Source organism: Benincasa hispida, chromosome 12, assembly GCF_027475165.1.
Source record: "Benincasa hispida cultivar pf3 chromosome 12, pf3_genome.v1.1, whole genome shotgun sequence".
In the NCBI taxonomy this organism is placed as follows: domain Eukaryota; kingdom Viridiplantae; phylum Streptophyta; class Magnoliopsida; order Cucurbitales; family Cucurbitaceae; genus Benincasa; species Benincasa hispida.
The window spans coordinates 24,277,599-24,295,497 of NC_143489.1; positions in this window are offsets into that span (position 1 = coordinate 24,277,599).

Here is a 17,899-nt window from a genome sequence, read left to right on the forward strand (position 1 = left end):
GAAGTTTGAATGTTGTGGGGGGAGTTCTATTATAATCATTTTAGAGTTGAACTTGTAGGTTTTTGTGTGTTTTTTTAATGTTTATGAGCATCGGGAATGATGTGGGCATGGGTAAAGTTTGGTTATACTCGTTTTGCTTATTTTTCCATTGAACTTGGAGTTTTGTGTGTTTATAGATGTTTATGAAGTTTGAATATGTTGTAGGGATGGGTCGAGTTTGGTTTAGATTGTTTTGGGGGAAAATTTTGAGTTTTTTGTGTATTCGTTGATGTTTATGAAGTTTGAATGTTGTGGGGGTGGTCAGAGTTCGGTTATAATCATTTCTGAGTTTAACTAGTAGGTTTTTGTATGTTTTTGGATGTTTATGAGTGTCGAGAATGTTGTGGGGATGGGTAGAGTTTGGTTATACTTGTTTTACCATTGAATTGGAGTTTTTGTGTGTTTATGGATGTTTGTGAAGTTTGAACATGTTGTGGGGGGTGGGTTGAGTTTCATAATACTCGTTTTGGAGTTGAACTTTGAGATTTTTGTTTGTTTCTGGAAGTTTATGACATTTGAATATTTTTATTTTGTTGTAGGATTCTATTTGGGGATAAGGTTGGACGATTGTTGAAGATGTTGTGTTCCAGATGTTGTCTTCATGTCTTTCTTTTGTGTATTTCTAAAGACATATTTCTTGACGTTGTTTCAATCTTATTTCTTTCATGTATTTCTGAAGACATATTTCTTTTATAAACTATTTTGTAACTTTTCTCCATTTTAGGTAATAAAGAATAATATGGACTCGTTTGTTTGTTTTATTTCTTATTTGAATTTTTTTGAGTTGGTTAATGATGTTTTATAGATTATTCAGATCAAATAAAAAAATTATAAATTATAAATTAAATAATTTTAAAAGTCAATATTCAACTGTTAAAATTGAACTCCCGGCGTAAGGAAGGGACTGTCGGGAGTTACATGAACTCTCGATGCGAAGAAGGTATCGTCGGGAGTTCTCATAACTCTCAAGGAAGTCGAGGGCCATCGGGAGTTAGAGTGGAAAAGACCGTCGGGAGATATAGGAACTCCTAGCGAGTATATTACCTGTCAGGAGTTCCTATAACTCTTGACACCCTGTATTTGGCATCGAGAGTTGTAGGTCCTTTTCGACGTCGGGAGTTCTTCTCCCGACGGATTTCTTCCGATCAAACTCCCGATGATCAATACGTAGTTGAGAGAGGATCTTCTGATGCATTTTCCACCATTTCCTGACGATTTCAAGTGTCGGAAAAAGTGTGATTTCTTGTAGTACCAAAAGTATGTTTTTTTTTTTTAGTTATTATTGATTTATTTTAAAATTTGCCACATCCGCATCATAATGAATTATTTGGCCAAGCCATTAACTAAAGGATGATTTGACTTATTTCATAAGATTTGATTGCATAATTTTGATACATAAGGACCTAAAAGATAATTTACACTATTATTTAGCTAATCCTGTTAAGTTATCATTTTATTTATGAACAATAGTTAGGTGTATTCTATGTTGTTTCCATCTTTTTTACCTCATTCCAATTACATACCTAGGTACAATTCAAGATGCACTTAGATATTTCTCTTTCTTTATTTATTTATCTCTGTAATTCGCTCTCTCCATATATACCTTATATTTGTACTAAAAAAAACAAAGAAAAAAGATGGTTGTTTTGAACAAAATATGTAAAGATTTGATGTTCTTTAATGCAACAAATCGAAAATTGAAAGGGACTAATGTATGTGTGGAAGAAAAAACCAATACACACTACAAGGAATATACCTTTCTATAGCTTTTTATTATACCATTTGATAAAAATGTTATCAAAAGAGAGAGAAAAAAGCGGAAGCCCAATTTTTTTTATAAAAAAATCATTTAAGCACTTGCATTTCTTATGTTTTCGCTCAAATTTATGTATTTTCCTTTTTCCCCTTTTATCATCCACGCATTTCCCCATTCCCCTCTTTCCCCCTAATCTTCTACATCCCCCATCCCTTCTTCTCTACATCAAAGCGTCTTTCTCAACTTGAAGTATGCTTCCTCTCTCAAACATTGTTACATTTTTTTTTTTCATTCATTTTATAGACTCCTCCAAAGCCATGGAACCCATACTTCAACTATTGTCGCTTGTAATTTTATTTTCGGTGCTAGGATCTTAAACACTGCCGTTGGCACCGCTTGGGGTGACGTTTTCTCCACTTGCATCACCGTCTATAGGATCTGTTGCTCTGATGGTTGTTTCTATGACCTTCTCTCAACTTTCGACAATGCAATCGCTAACAATGTCAAGATTATTTCCATTCCCGTCGGAGGTTTTATCACCAATAATTACTTCAACGATTCAATCAGTATTAGGGCTTTTCATGCAATGAAGAATGGGTTCTAACTTAAAATTCTTGTGAGAATTCTAACTTAGCCTTTGAAGTATAAACAATATTTCTCCATGGTCATTATCAGCTACTAGCACCATCGGTAGGAAATTTATGGCCAATGTAAAGTTGGGTAATGGAGAATCCTTTAGTTAAACCCTAGATTGTTGTTGTTATTGTTATTGTTTTTTTGTTTTTAAAGAGAAGAGAGTCCTTGCTTTATTCTTTCATGAATATCTTTTGCTCTACAATGTTATGGTCATTGATTAATTTTCACACCACCTGTTTGTTAGGATATCTATGTGAATACCTTCCAACTTGGAGTTAAATTGTTTCCACTTATATATGTTAATGATGCTCCTAATATAACTGCAGGTTTCAATGAATTATTATATCATGGTAATTGAAGCTAAAAGTTTTTTGTATTATGGACTTGTTAGAAATGGTGGGTGGCTAATCGATGCTACACTCTGACAATTTTATGATAAATCAAAATGGTGTTGGTTTTTTTCCCGTTCCTTGATAAGCACTATCAACCAAACTAGAAGGTCCAATCAGAATACAAAGCCTACTCTAAACTTCTGACGTAAGGAGGAATTAGGTTGGAAAGCTGAGAGGTGAATTTACTCTTTTTGTATATTTCCAATGTATGTTTTTACAGGTATGCAGGTGTATATTTATACAAGAATATGAAGAGCCTTTAGGTTGTACAATAGGACAAAAGAATAATTGGACCACACATATTACAGTTGTATTTTATAACGGCTTGCACAGAGGAGAAATGTTAGGCTGAAGATTTGTTGAAGCAATTTGTTTCTTTTCATTTGTAGGTGGGCAGTGACCATTTTCCTTTACCCCCCCCCCCCCCACCCCGGCCCCCACAAACGAGCGGGTAATTCAGTTACTCTAAGTTGGGAGTGAAGATAAGAGAATTGGGAATGAGACAATGGCTTGGTAAGATAATCTGCAACTTGATCAGCAGATGGAATGTAGCGAACTTCGAAAGCACCTTCAAGAACTTTGTTCCGGACAAAATGAACATCAATCTCTATGTGTTTGGTCTTGGCATGGAAGACAGGATTTGTGGCTAGTGCACCGGTACTGATATTGTTGTACCACAAAATTGGCTTCGACGTTATAGGAACTCCAAGTTCATGAAGGAGTTAATGCAACCATATGATTTCAGCAGAGGCATGGGCTAGAGCCTGATATTCAGACTTAGTGCTGGATCTTGCAACGACCGTTTGCTTTTTGGAGGACCAAGAGACAATGGTGTTGCCTAAATACACACAATAGGCTACTATGGATTGTTGGTCATCAATGTTGGATGCCCAGTCGGCATCAGAGAAGGCTGTTATGGCAAGGTTTGCAGTTGGTGAGATTAATATTCCGTGGTGTTTGGTGCCACTTAGGTAGCGAAGCACCCTTTTCACCCCTTGCCAATGGACATCAGTGGGCTGTTTCAAGAACTGACTTAGGTGGTTGACAATGTATACAATGTCAGGGCGGGTGGTTGTGAGGTATTGGAGTGCCACAATAGTGTAAAACCCGACCACAAAGAGTTTGTATAAAACCCGACCATAAAGTGTTAACGTCTCATTATATAACACCGTTCATGACAAAGATTTCACTTCACTAGAATGACCATAAGTAACATGACCTCAATACTGAGTGAGTTGGGAACTCTTGCCATTGAGGGCGGTTCTTTGATTGGGTGCAAGTGGCCAGGTCACCGATTCAAATCTACCATTTCGGAGATTCGTCTGATTTGGGAGTTGGGAACTCAGCTACACAAGATGGAATTCACTTCTTCCCTAAGGCAGGGGTAAGTAGATAGATAGCTCCCTTAAGGGCTGATTCCGGGACTTGAACGATGTAGCGCCACACACCTTCTCTTGACCCGAGAGGTGTTCACACATAATTGGACTATATTGTATTGTTCATTAGAGGAATCAGTGATACTTAAGGAGTGAGATGTAACTACAGGGGCAAAACGGTAGTTTGGCTCAGCTGTACTTACGAGCATCTGTGAATGGTCATCATACTCATGATTGGTTATATCCGATGGACACAGAAATATATCTGTGATAAGAAGAGTTCATCTATTAGTCTTTAGTAGAATGCCTGACAGTTAACGGATGATGGATCTCGTGGCTAAAGAGTTTAGTCAACTATTCACGGACCATTGGAGCTTTGAGCCACAAATCCATTAGGTCCCCTGGGTAGCTTGGATAAAGTCGAGAACCAGTGTTTGGGTTAATTTGAAATATTCAAATTGACAAGAAGAAATTCGATTATATATGATATAATTAGACTGGTTAATTATATATGATATAATTGGCTAAATGTATGAGATACATTATTTTGGAGGAAATTAGATATAAATATGATTTATATCAAGTAGAAGAGAAAATACTATAGTAGATATGTGATATCAAACTATAGGATAAAAATATAATATGATTATATTTATAATTAATTAATTGGTTAATTATATGATAATTAAGTGAATTTTTCACGTTTGGACGTGGGTAAATGAGGCAGCATCGGTTATTATAACCGATGAATTAAAATGAAAATGGTTTTCATTTTGAATCTTGCGTCCAAAATAAAAAGAAAAAGAGATCGCGTTGATGAATCATAAACCATCGCTTAAGTATTTCGAGAGCCTATACGATAGTCACTCTCCACCTAAACGATCGTCCACCTCGCGCTTAAACGATCACATACTAAGTTCTAAATGATTGGATAGCTTCCCTAAATGATCGTAGTGTGTGCCGAGTTTGCCAAACAATCGTATACCATTTCATAAACGATCGTTCAGTAAAATCTACATGATCGTGTAGCTTCTCCTAAACGATAAGTATTTTGCTATATGATACCGCCTTTTTCCCTCCCACTTGCTTATCGCCTAGACGATCCGTTCTTCCTCCTTCCTCTACCAAATTCACCAAAGACCACGCCTTGGGTTCTCACTCCAAGAATGCCTAGGCCTCTTTTCTGGTGGTGTCGTCCCAGTTGTGTTCATGATCTTACGGTTGTGCGTGCTACTGCAGTCGACGCTTCTGCTGGGTGTTGGTAGATCGCATGGAGGTTTCTGCTGCATTGAGTTCCGAAGTTTGAAGAACGTCTTCAATTGGTATGGAAACTCTCTCCCTTGTTTATTGTTGTTCAAAGTATGCCTTTAATTTACTGTTTGTTTTTATAAATGTACGTTTGAATGTATATTGTGTATTTCGGTCATGGTGAGATCGGAGCGATCCGAACACGTTCATAGAACTCTTCGGAAAGAGTTTCTTCAATTGGTATTAGAGCTAGGTTCTGATAATCCGATTTCATATGTTGCAACGAAATGACATTTACGTTCATGGTGGGTGCATTTCTACACTATTTAATGGTTAACTTTGCTGTGGATGTGCGGGATTAATGGATGTTTTTCGTGGATGGTAGCCTCGGTTTGATTTAAATCCTTTTACATTTGTGATTGTTTGTAAAGGCCGCTGTGTTTTTGGGCATTAATAATCGTTATCGAGTCTATATTCAAAGTTTGTTTGAAGTTTTGAGTCATTCGAAGAAGTAGATCTATGCAAGCGTTGCGGTTCTTCGAGGAAGGAGATGATCAAGGGTTGATCGCATCGTGCAGAAGATGTGGTATGTGGTCGCTGTTGATCACATCGTAAAGACAATGGAGTACGTAATTGTTGTTGAACGCGTTGGTTAAATGATAGGGTATGCGATCAAGAGTTGATTGTACCGTATGACGATCGGGTATGCGATCACGGAGTATCGGGTCATGTAGATCAAGTTGCTCGCGTATCATTTAATGTGCGCACGCGCTGGACGATCGTTTAGGTCAACAATGTTTATCGCTTAGTAATTGACTAAACGATCGTTTAGTAACGCACGGTAAATCGTTTACCTGTCGTTGCGCTAAACGATCGCATAGATGATTAGGCTTTGTAGCCTCGTTGTCGTCTACGCGATCATTTAGTTATGCTTATATCGTCTAGTTTGCGCTGCACGATCATCTACCTATTGCGTTTACTACACGATGGAGTCTTCTGGCAGTTCAAGACCCAGTCCGCCTGTGAACCAGCTTTGCTCGATGAAAAATGTAATAGATAGGGTTTTTTTTTCATTCCGATTTTTATAAAGGCTCATCCTGGTCCATTAATCCTTTATTTATTACATGCGATGTGCACATATAGTAAATCCCACCTTAGGTTATGCAATGGTCATGCATCATCTCTTTATTGTAATTGTTATAATTTAAAGAAGCATGATTTAATTATGTAAGAGCATGATTTAATTATGTAAGAGCATGCTCATGCATCATATGATATAAGAGTTATATTTATGCATGCATAAAAAGCATTGACATGCATCATCTTTATATTATAGTATAAGGGTGAATGATAGCATGTTTGCTTGGTTGTTACGTGTTATATAAAAGTTATATATAGTAATGACCGGAAATTGCATGAAGCATGACACATAGGTTACTTTATAAATGCTATAAACACCTCGTTGTGCACAATGTTTTTAGTTGTTTCTTTTTAAAAGTTAAAGAGAAATTAGAACTAAAAGAAATAAGAAAGACATGCATGTTCACTTAGGTTTAATTCATGGTTCTAAAGTGTTTAAAACTTGGAGTATATAGACCTAAGATCAAGGTTCTAATACGATTAGCAACCTTAAGACTTTAATCATTTAATTAGTTTAATAGGATTAAATTGGCTAATAAAAGGTTAAAGTGTAACAAAACTATCTATAAGGGACCTTTGGTCTAAGGCGGGTTCTATCTAGGCTGGGGTATTTAAGTTGATGGTAACGTAACACCCCTACCTGGGAACTTACCTGGAAAGGTGAATTAGATAGATTTGATGCATGCATGCAAGTTAAGGATAGTCCATTAAAGTGTTTAAATGTGATTACTTGAACTTATTCATATTTAATAGACAAACGTTGTTTATGAGCAGAGTTTAGAAAGACAATTTAGACTAAAATCAATAGCCGGATTGTCTAGGTTAATGAACCCCTAGGTAGAACATTCAGTGGGAGGTAGTTGGGGCATTAGATGCTTCACTTAAACCTTTCACGTTTCTCCTAAATAGTCCACATCGTGAGATCTACTCTCGGCCTCGTGGCACCTTTGGCGTGTCCCCCTAACGAATGGTATTTGGGTAGGTCAAGATCAAAGTGGATGGAGAGAGTGCTCATAGTAAGTGGGAGCAGGAAGTGCGACAGCATATCCCTCAATCTCCCTCATTAGGTTGAATAAAGTTACTGTGCATCGCCTCGAGGCACCCTGGGAATGTCCCCCTAAAGGATGGCAGTTTTGCCCGTTTCTTTATTTGATCTCCTGTAAAAGGATAAGGTAACTTAGTCTCTTGTCCTAATCTGCTTTTTCCCTATGGTGGGCTCATTAGGGCGGGATTCTGGTACTAAAAGCAAAGGATTACACTTACGCAGAATAGTTAAAGGTTAACGATTCTAGATCAAAAAATGGTGGCTGTTCGGTTCAATTTCAAGAGTTGATTTTGCTTAATGGTTGAGAATGTCTCATCCCAGCGAAGGGGCAACTGATCACCCCGCTGGTGATGTTTGTCCTACCTCACTAGGGCATCACTACAAAATAGAAATCTATATCTTAGAGTACTTGAAACTGTTTTCCAAAATTGATTGGTTTAGAAGTGATTTAGCGAAATCTAATAAAGTTTTGTTCGTATTTTCAGCAACTTTTTCAAAATGGCAACAGCCACATTGGCATTATTAAGCACCGAAAAACTTACTGGCGATAATTTCGCAACATAGAAACACATGATCACGACGATTCTGATCATCGAAGATCTCATGTTCGCTCTCACGGAGGCTTGTCCTCCTATTCTAGCTCTGAATGCCGCTTGAAATGTTCAGGAGGCATATGAGCAATGGACAAGGGCGAATGAGAAGACCCGAGCCTACATCTTGGCAAGTCTTTCTAAAGTCTTGGCCAAGAAACATGAGTCTATGGTCTCAGCGCGTGAGATCATGGAGTCCCTTCGGGGGATGTTTGGATAACCGTCTGAACAGCTTATGCAGGAGGCTCTTAAATACATATTCAAATCCAAAATAGAAGAAGGCACCTCTGTTCGTGAACATGTGCGAAACATGATGGTTCACTTTAATGTGGAAAAGTTGAATGGGTCTACCATCGATGAGGACAGCTAGGTGAGCATCATTCTACATGATGGTTCCTGCACTTTGTTAGCAATGTGATTCTTAACAAAGTGAAATATAATCTTACAACTCTCTTCAACGAGTTGCAGACCTACCAATGTTTACTGAAAAGTAAGGAGAGTCAGAAGGGTGAGGCAAATGTTGCTTCATCCTCCAGGACGTTTCATAGAGGTTCGACCTCATGAACAAAGTTTGCACCTTCTACTTCTAACTCTACAAAGGGGAATAAGAAGAAGGGTAGTAAGGGAAAAGGGAAGGCACCTACTAACCCACCGACTATCGCCCCAAGGAGGCGTCCACAAGTTTCTAAGGGAAAGTGTTTCCACTGCAACCAAGATGGACACTGGAACAGAAACTATCCTCGGAATCTGAAAGAGAAGAAAGCAGCCAAGGCCATAAAGGTAAATCTGATTTACTTGTTTTTTAAACTTGTTTAGTGGAGAATGATGATTCTGCCTGGATAATTTATTCGAGCCCCACTAACCATATTTTTTCTTCTTTTCAGGGGATTAGATCTTAGTGACAGTTGGAGGCTGGTGAGATGACGATGCGAATAGGCACCGGGCACGTCGTCTCAGCTATGGCAGTAGGAGGAGTCCAGTTAGCTTTACAGAATAGGTTTATTGTTTTACATGATGTATATATTATTCTCGAACTAAAGAGAAACCTCATTTCTGTAAAGTGTTTATTGCAATGTAAATATACTATCTCTTTTAATGTGGATAAAGCGTTTATTCATAAAGATGGTGTTTTTATTTTCATAGCAAATCTGGAATCAGATTTATATGTCTTAAAGCCGTTAGCCATTAATTTTCTCCATAATACTGAATTGTTCAGAACTGTCGTAACTCAATCAAAACGTCGACGAATTTCTCCAAAAGAAAATGCCCAACTTTGGCATCTTTGTAGGGCACATCAATCTCAATAGAATTGAGAGATTGGTGAAGAATGGACTTCTAAGTGAGTTAGAAGAAAATTCTTTACCAGTGAGCGAATCTTATCTTGAGGGTAAGATGACTAAACGACCTTTTACTGGAAAAGGTTTTAGAGCCAAGAAGCTTCTTGAGTTAGTACATTCTGACCTTTGTGGTTCTATGAATGTGCAAGCTCGAGGTTGCTATAAGTATTTTATCAATTTTACTGATGATTACTCCAGGTACGGGTATGTTTATCTTATGCAACGGAAGTCTGAATCTTTTGAAAAGTTCAAAGAGCTCAAGGCTGAAGTTAAAACACATTGGATAGACGAATTAAAACACTTTGATCGGATTGAGGTGGAGATTCTTGGACTCGGCATTCCAGGACTATTTGATAGAACATGGAATCGTTTCCCAACTCTCAGCACCGGGTACACCTCAGCAGAATGGTGTAGCGGAAAGGAGAAATAGGACCTTGTTAGACATGGTTCGCTCGATGATGAGTTACACTTCCTTATCGGACTCGTTTTGGAGTTTCACAGTGGAGACTGCGGTATACATACTCAATTGTGTTCCCTCCAAAAGTGTTGCAAGAACACCTCTGGAGTTGTGGAACGGGCGTAAAGCTAGTTTACATCACTTCCGCATTTGGGGTTGCCCTACACATGTGCTTGATGCTAATACCAAGAAATTGGAACCACGGTCGAGGTTATGTCTCTTTGTAGGCTACCCCAAAGATACACGAAGGGGTTATTTTTATGATCTGATGGAAAATTGGGTGTTTGTTTCAACGAATGCTACTTTCCTGGAGGAGGATCATATAAGGGAGCACAGTCCACGAAGCAAAGTCGTATTGCGTGAGCTTTCCAATGAAACTACTGAAACTTCAACAAGAGTTGTTGAAGAGCCTGCTACATCAGCAAGAATTGTTGATGGGAGTTCATCCAGTAGGTCGATTCCATCTCAAGAGTTAAGGGAACCTTGACGTAGTTGGAGGGTAGCGAACCTACCCGTTCGCTATCTGGGTTTCACGGAAATCCTTGCTATGGTAGCAGATGGCGACACTAAGGATCCATTATCTTATAGTAAGGCAATGAAGGATGTTGACCGGTATGAATGGGTCAAGCCCATGGATCTTGAGATAGAGTCGATGTACTTCAACTTAGTATGGGATCTTATAGATCAGCCTGATGGGGTAAGACCTGTAGGTTGTAAATAGATCTACAAGTACAAACGGGGTGCTGATCGGAAGGTGCAGACCTTCAAGGCTCGACTTGTGGCAAAGGGTTATACCCAGGTAGAGGGAGTCGACTATGAGGAGATTTTCTCACTTGTTTCCATGTTAAAGTCGATCCGCATCCTCCTATCCATTGAAGCTTATTATAATTATGAGATCTAGAAAATATACGTCAAGACGGCCTTTCTGAATGGCAATCTTGAAGAGACCATTTACATAGTGCAACCCGAGGGATTCATAGCCCAAGATCAAAAGCAAAAGGTTTGCAAACTGAATCAGTCCATTTATGAACTGAAACAGGAGTCTCGATCTTGGAACATACGATTTGATATTGCGATCAAGTCGTATGGCTTTGACCAAAACGTTGATGAACCTTGTGTCTACAAGAAGATCATCAACGCTTCAATAGTCTTTTTAGAGTTGTACGTAGACGATATCCTACTCATTAGGAATGATGTAGATCTACTGACTGCAGTTAAGAACTGGCTAGCGACCCAATTCTAAATGAAATATTTAAGAGAGGCTCAGCTTGTTTTAGGTATAAAGATCTTTTGGGATCATAAGAACAAAATACTAGTACTATTTCAGGCATCGTACATTGATAAGACGTTGCTCAAGTACTCGATGCAGGACTCCAAGAGGGGCCTACTGCCATTCAGGCATGGAGTCACTTTGTCTAAGGACATGTGTACTAAGACACCTCAAGAGATTGAGGAGATGAGACGGATCAGTCTAACCCAGGCCATTTTAATATTGTTGACCCGTTTACGAAGGCTCTCACGGCTACAGTGTTTGAGGGTCACCTACAGAGCATGGGTCTACAAGATCACTCGCGGCTGAACTAGGGCAAATGGGAGATTTTATTGTACTGGGCTTTTATGCCCTAGTTTATTGTTTTGTACTAGATTTTTTTTTAACACCCCACTTCGCTTTAGGACAAATGGGAGATTTTTGGGGTTGATGCCCTAAAGTCTCATGTACTGTAGTTTGTAAACAGTTTGTACGAATGCTTGTGTTGTATAATATATGATATTTACTTCACATCTTGTATTTTTGCTCAGTTGCTTGTTTTATTTGTTTTACCACAAACCAATAAACATAAAATCCTTGGTTATCTGTATGTGACTCAAGCATGTATGTGGTGACATACAAGTTGATCATGTCTTAGGTGATAACCAAAATGGTCTGTAGTATATGGATATAAGAGGGAAACCTTATCATGGTAACATTACGAATGCGGCCCGCTTTGTGGAATGGTAACAAGTGTTGTGACTTGTCACAGATGGTCTGATCCTGATCATTCGTGTTGAGGACATGCAAGCGGGGGCGTCCTATACAAAGAGTTTGTGTAAGACCGGACCACGAAGTGTTAACGTCTCGTTATATAACACCGTTCATGAAAGAGACTTCACTTCACTAGGGTGACCAGGTAACATGACCTCAATCCTGAGTGGGTTGGGAACTCTTGCCATTGAGGGCGGTTCTTTGATTTGTATAAGTGCGAGTGGCCAGGTCACCAATTCAAATCTACCATTTTGGGGATTCGTCTGATATGGGAGTTGGGAACTCAGCTACATAAGATGGAATTCATTCCTTCCCCAAGACAGGGGTAAGTAGATAGATAACTCCCTTAAAGGCTAATTCCGGGGCTTGAATGATGTGGCACCACACACCTTCTCTTGGCCCGAGAGGTGTTCACACATAGGTTGACTATGTTGTATTATTTATTAGAGGAATCAGTGGTACTTAAGGAGTTAGATGTAACTACAGAGGCAAAATGGTAATTTGGCCCATCTGTACTTACGAGCATCTGTGAAGGGTCATCGTACTCATGATTGGTTATATCCGATGGACATAGAAATATATCTGTGGTAAGAAAAGTTCAGCTGTTGGTCTTTAGTAGAATGCCTAACAGTTAAAGGATGATGGATCTCGTGGCTAAAGAGTTTAGTCAGGTATTCACGGACCATTGGAGCTTCGAGCCATAGGTTTATTAGGTCCCCTGGGTAGTTTGGATAAAGTCGAAAACCAGTGTTTGTTCAAATTGACAAGAAGAAGTTTGATTATATATGATATATTGGACTAGTTAATTATATATGATATAATTGGCTAAATGTATGAGATATATTATTTTGGAGAAAATTAGATATAAATATGATTTATATCAAGTAGAGAAGAAAATACTATAGTAGATATGTGATATCAAACTATAGGATAAAAATATAATATGATTATATTTATCATTAATTAATTGGTTAATTATATGATAATTAATCAAATTTTTCACGTTCAGACATGGGTAAGTGAGGCAGCATCGGTTATTATAACCAATGAATTAAAATGAAAATGGTTTTCATTTTGAATTGTGTGTCCAAAAAAGAAAAGAAAAAGAGATCGCGTTGGTGAATCATAAACCATCGCTTAAGTATTTCGAGAGCCTATACGATAGTCACTCTCCGCCTAAACGATCGTCCACCTCGCGCCTAAACGATCACACACTAAGTTCTAAATGATCGGATAGCTTCCCTAAATGATCGTAGTGTGTGCCGAGTTTGCCAAACGATCGTTCAGTAAAATCTACACGATCGTGTAGCTTCTCCTAAACGATAAGCATTTTGCTATACGATAGCGTCTTTTTCCCTCCCACTTGCTTATCGCCTACACGATTCATGCTTCCTCCTTCCTCTACCAAATTCACTAATGACCACATTTTGGGTTCTCACCTGAGGCTCTTTTCTTGTGGTGTCCTCCCCGTTGCGTTCGTGATCTTGTGGTTATGCGTGCTGCTGTAGTCGACACTTCTGTTGGGTGTTATAGATCGCGTGGAGGTTTCCACTGCATTGAGTTCCGAAGTTTGAAGAACGTCTTCAACTGGTATGGCAACTCTCTCCCTTGTTTATTGTTGTTCAAAGCATGCCTTTAATTTACTGTTTGTTTGTATAACTGTACGTTTGAATATATATTGTGTATTTTGGTCATGGTGAGATCGGATCGATCCGAACGCGCTCATGGAACTCTTCGATAAGAGTTCCTTCACAGCCGAGCAATGAAATTGGTGATTGTCTTTTAATTGTTGTCCGTGATGATCACATCATCAACATAAACCAACATAAGGACAACGGATGATCCCCTTCGATAGATGAATAGGGAGGTGTCAGCTCAACTGCTTGTAAAGCCTCACGAGTGCAGGGTGTCTTTGAGCATAGTGTTCTAAGCACGGGGGCCTACTTCAGTCCGTATATTGCTTTGCGTAACTTGCATACATGATTAGGCATAGAGTGACTTACACACCCGAGAGGTTGAGCCATCTAGACATCTTTTTCTAGATTGCCATTGAGGAACGCATTGTTGAAGTCGAGTTGTCGAACTTCCCAGTCATAGGAGACATCAAAGTCTAGAACAACTCGAATGGTGGACGCTTTGAGTACGGGGTTGAATGTCTCAAAGAAATCTATGCTAGGATTTTGGTGAAACCCCTTCGCTACAAGTCAAGCCTTGTATCACTGTATAGATCCATCTAATTTTTTTTTAATCCTCAAGACCCACCGGCAGCCAACAATGGTCTTATGAGATGGAGCTGGCACCAAATCCCAAGTGTGACTTTGAGCAAGAGCCTGGACTTCAAGTTCCATGGCATTTTTCCAAGCTGGAGTGGCCAAGGCATCAGCAACTCGAGTAGGCTCAATGAGGTTGAAGTCACAATTTGCAGATAATGTTAACCAGATTTTTAGTTTGAAGATGCCTGCCTTAGCCCGAGTTATCATGGAATGGCCAGAAGCTAGAGGGAAAGGAGGGGGGTTAAGTTATCAGAGGGTAATGAGATGGAGCATCCGGGAGGAGGGGTTGGACATTGGAAAAAAGTTAGGAGTGTGTGACACAGGGGAAGGGCACGGCTGCACTGGAGAAGGAAAGGGTGATGTAGATAGTGATGGTGTACTGAAAAGATAGTTGTTTGAGCTTGGTATGGGACTGGGAAGAGGTGTACTGTGATTAGGAGTTAGGCTTGGAGTATAGGCAGTAGTTGGATGATTTTGAGGACTGGTGGTGACGTGAAATTAGCCGTAAAAAACTCGATGACTAAAATCATGTGGGACGCAATATGCGATGCATGTCTTAAGTAATGCATTGGTTATCATGCGTTGGTGGTCTTAGAAATGAAATCATGTGATGCTCCAGAAATTAGTAAAGTCCATTTGAAGGCTAAGCTTACAGTCACTGGGTCTTAGAAATATTTCAAGAAGAGACTTGAATAAGGCTTAAGGAAACTTTGGTATATAGGATTTAAACGAAGTATCCTTGAGAAATCTAGGAAAAGGACATTGCAATAGACTTGCTAAAGGAAGTCTTTAGCTTATGCTTAAGGACAAGCATTGTTTAAATTTGGGGGTGTGATAACGGGTAGAAATGCACGTTATCATAGTGCTAAGTGCTTAAACAATATTGGCTTGTGTTGATAAAACATGTTAAATTGCGTCCAAAAAGCATCATATTCATAATATTGCGGTCGCATGCGTTCATCGCATTAGAACAGTTGATTTTCATATTTTTGTGCAGAATATGCAATGACGCAAGGCAGAAATTGCGATCATAGGAAATCATTGGTCGAGCACAGCATTATCGCAAGGTTCTGCAGTGATCGTGTTCTCGAATATTCGTCCGAGAAGGATTGTCGCAACTTGGTCAGCGAAACATAGTGCGCATATCTGGGTGAAAGGCTATTTAATCGCGATGGGACAGAAAACTAATGACAGTCGAATCCGAATTAAGTTGACAGCCGATAACGATCACAAGTACATTTAGCTTTTCGGTGACAAATATTCGGCGTATCAGTCGGGAATTAAAGTCGTCCCATCTGTACAATCATGAGAGAGAAGCTGCCTTTCACCCTAGATGCTCTATAAATACCAAGGGCATCCTTCAAAAAAAGGTTGTTGATCAGTTAATCAGTTCACCAGTTTACAAATTTGAGAGCTTAGCTCATCTTTGTTCATAGATTTCCTTTCGTTTTAAGGCGAAGCAAAAGAAGAGTGGTGACGCCAGAGATCGTTCAGGGCAACTCAAGAGAGAACCTTGTGGCGTAGAAGCAGAGAGCGGGCCGACTCTCGCGAGAGCGAGATTATCTTTTGAGCATGAGTAGAAAAACAGTGTAAAAGCCTGGACAACAAGAGATTACTACCAGGCCCTTTATTTTATACTTGCATTGTTATTGTGTACTTCATCTTTATATTTATACAGTGGAAGTTCTATTTCTACATCTGTTCACTCTCTTAGCACGCATAAGTAGCTAAACTAGTCGAATGGGTTGAGAAGAACTAAGCTAACACGACCTAGGAAGTTCATTGCTTGTGATTATCTTGTTTTATATTGTGCGAAATACCCTTTAGAACTACTCGAGAGAGAGTCTAAAGAAAGAACCTAATGACTCAAGAGAGCTAGGTTAGAATCTGGACTTGAGAGAGCAAGATTAGAACTACATAAACAAGAGATAGGGACTTAGAGATAAGCTCTGTTTGTCAACCTGCATCGCATGCATTCTAGAGATGGGAATGATATTATGTGGTCGCCTTATTTGTGTGTGTGTCATTTTGTCATTACATAAATAAGAATAGAGGCTTATGTGTAGGTCCTTTAGACTTAGCGCATATATCGCATGCGTTCTAGCCTTAGAAGTCGTGGCATTCACACCGAGAGTGGTTTACTGTTGTATGCATGTGCATGATCACATAGCATGAACGCATCCTAGGAAGTGTTAGCCGAAACTTTTCTCAACCCGTTCACTACATACTCATTGCATTTCCCATTTAATCAACTCTTTTCAAACTTCGCCACATTTGTTTATTTTTCATTAACGCAAACAAAAATCCCAACAATTTATTTATTTATCCAGTTACCGCAAGGTCTTCATAAAAATTACCAACGACACCTGTTTTCACAAGTCTCTGAGTTCGACCCTGGACTTACCAGGAAACTCAGTGGAATTTACTCTTGGATTCTGTTGAGGAAACTTGAGTACACAACGCAATTTCACCATCACATGTCATCCACAATTCACTTCATAAAATCAAGCATCACGTTTTTGGCGTCATTGTCGGGGACTTCAGCAAAATAGTGTGTTAATAGTAATTTTTCTAATTTCTTTGCAGACTCTCAATCTCTGGCGAATTACGACCCAGAGATTGAAAGAACGTTTAGATGGAGATTGAGAGACTGCCAACAGCAACCACAATTAGATCAAGAAAAGATGACAGAGTAGCCTGGAAATGGAGCACCAAATGATAACAATCTCATGGCGAATCCAATCCTGCTGGCAAATGATCGCAATAGATCCATTAGGGACTATGCATCGCCAAACCTCTATGATTTCTCTCTAGGAATCATGAGGCCTACCCTCGATGGAAGCCGATTCGAAACGAAGTCAGTGATGCTGTAGATGATCCAGACTGCAGGACAATTCGAAGGAAGGCGTGGCGAGGACTCGCATGCCCACCTCCGAAATTTTATTGAAATCTACAATACTTTTGTGTTCCCAAACATCTCTGTCGAAGAAGTTCGACTATATTTGTTCCCATTTTTTCTCTGTGATCAGGCTAGGAAATGGGCATATTCTCTCGAGCCGGGAGAGATCACTTCTTAGGAACAGGTCGTGGAGAAGTTTATGAAGAAATACTTTCCACCTACTGAGAATTCCAGACGAAGAAAACTCATTACAAATTTTGAACAAGACATGGACAAATCGCTCAACGATGCCTGGGCAAGGTTTAAAAGGTTAGTCAGGGATTGTCCATACAATGGTTTGCCAGACTACCTTCAGATGGAAGTTTTTTATCATGGTTTGAATCCCACTTCGCAGATGCGGCAGCCGCTAGTGGTTTACTTGATAAAACCTATGACGAGGCGAAGAATATCTTGGATTGCATCTCCAAAAACCATGAAGATTGGAGGGAGAATGACCAGAGATTGAGAATCAAATACAATGACGCAAGTAATTATGCTATTGCTTCACTACAAAATCAGATGACCGCAATGATGAACTTAATCCAGGGAATTGCAATCAGCAGCCCAACACTGCAAAATGGACAAATAAACGCAATCAATCAAAACACCCACAAGGTGTACGACTCACGGTGATGGGCACACGATGGAA